The sequence below is a fragment of the Magnolia sinica genome, chromosome 1 (genome assembly GCF_029962835.1).
Source record: "Magnolia sinica isolate HGM2019 chromosome 1, MsV1, whole genome shotgun sequence".
Taxonomy (NCBI): domain Eukaryota; kingdom Viridiplantae; phylum Streptophyta; class Magnoliopsida; order Magnoliales; family Magnoliaceae; genus Magnolia; species Magnolia sinica.
In genome coordinates this window covers 112792795-112794652 of record NC_080573.1, presented here as the reverse complement: position 1 = coordinate 112794652, position 1858 = coordinate 112792795, and the positions used below count along the sequence as shown (strand labels likewise).

General features: G+C 41.6%; 1 non-coding gene across 1 annotated transcript; it reads left to right on the top strand.

Annotated features, from left to right (window-relative positions):
- The first annotated feature begins 340 nt into the window (after positions 1-340).
- On the top strand, positions 341-458 carry LOC131223648 (small nucleolar RNA snoR104). The gene has a single exon (XR_009160593.1). It is a non-coding gene; the product is annotated as a small nucleolar RNA snoR104 (small nucleolar RNA).
- Positions 459-1858: the final 1400 nt, after the last annotated feature.

Genomic DNA, 1858 nt, shown 5'->3' with positions numbered 1-1858 from the left:
TAGGAAGCTCTGCGGGTCCATTGCAATGTCCATGTGATTCGAAAAACTCGACTATCTAACTTGTTCATACTCGACTTGACCCGAACTAAGTGGGTGAGTCGATACGAACCGATTATATTTTGCCCAATCCAAACTCGAACTGAGTCGAGTCTGAATCACCTAGTAACTCAACTCGACCCAAAATTTGACTTGGTACCGACTCGACTCAATCTGAAACTTGACTCGACTCAAGTTCGAGTAGTGTGTGTGTGTGTGTGTGTGTGAGAGAGAGAGAGAGAGAGAGAGAGAGAGAGAGAGAGAGAATGTGAAATTATTAAAAGCTAAATGTGGAAGGAAAGAAGGGGAGCATACAAAAGCTGAGATGTTAACCCGATACAATCTTCCAACAGAAAAGTGGTAATTTCCTGCTTGTGGTGCTGCAAGCAAGCTCTGCAGGTCTCAAATTACACAACATTTGAATCAAAGGAGGAAACTATTTTCTTTTTCCATGACCCACCAGAGTTTTGTATCAAGCTGAAAGTTGGGCTTGTGAGGTTTTAAGGGGTGCCACATCATGTGGACCGTTCAGATTCTGTGCCCATGACACGTGTGTAAAGGTGTGCACGGGGTGCTCACGTAAGAAGGTGCGCATATATATATATATATATATATATATATATATATATATATATATATATATATATATATATATATATATATATATATATATATAACACCTAAATATAATCTAACCTACCCACCGCACCCAACCCAACCTCTCTTCCTCCCTCCCTCCCTCCTCTCCTAAGTTCGATAGCCACCCACTACCACCAGGCTCTCTCTCTCTCTCTCTCTCTCTCTCTCTCTCTCTCTCTCACTTGACAGTCCCGACCTAATAAACACTAGCTTGCAGCTCGGCCGCTCGTCTCGACCGAGCAACTCGTCCGCACCCACCCGCTCTACTCGCTCGCCCCTGACTCTCAACAACCATTCAACTTCTAAGTAAATTAATCAAAGTAATTTTGTGTTCGAAAAGACTTCTATTTTATGATTTTTATCTATTCTTGTGAAATACATTATGCTAGGGTATTCTAATTTGGAGGTTTTGTTAAATTGGAATCGGGTAGGGTTGAATGGATGAATGGTATGCATATAACACATAGATCACGGTGAAGCTCATAGAACTTGGTGACGTCAACATACTATTAAGTAGGTGCGAATTTATTACTTTTTACAATAAATTTTAGCCATAGGAAGCTCTGCGGGTCCATTGCAATGTCCATGTGATTCGAAAAACTTGACTATCTGACTTATTCATACTCGACTTGATCTGAACCGAGTGGGTGAGTCGATACGAACTAATTAGATTTCACCCAATCCAAACTCAAATTGTGTCGAATCCGAATCACCCAATAACTCAACTAAACTCGACCCAAAATTCATCTTGGTACTGACTCAACTTAATTTGAAGCTTGACTCAACTCAAGTTCAAGTAGTGTGTGTGTGTGTGACTGACTCGACTTAATTTGAAGCTTGACTCAACTCAAGTTCAAGTTGTGTGTGCGTGCGTGCACGCACGTGTGTGTGAATGCTCATCTGCACACCTTCTTACGTGAGCACCAATGCATCCTTTGTACACGTATCATGGGCACAAAATTTGAACGGTCCACATGATGCATCACACCTTGAAACTTTATAGGCCCAAAATTTAGCATGATCCAAAACTCCAATGGGCTATAGCAAAGAGATGCAAATCAAAGGAGGAAACTATTTTCTTTTTCCATGACCCACCAGAGTTTTGTATCGGCGTGAAAGTTGGGCTTGTGAGGTTTCAAGGGGTTTCACATCATGTGGACCGTTCAGATTCTCTGCCCATGAC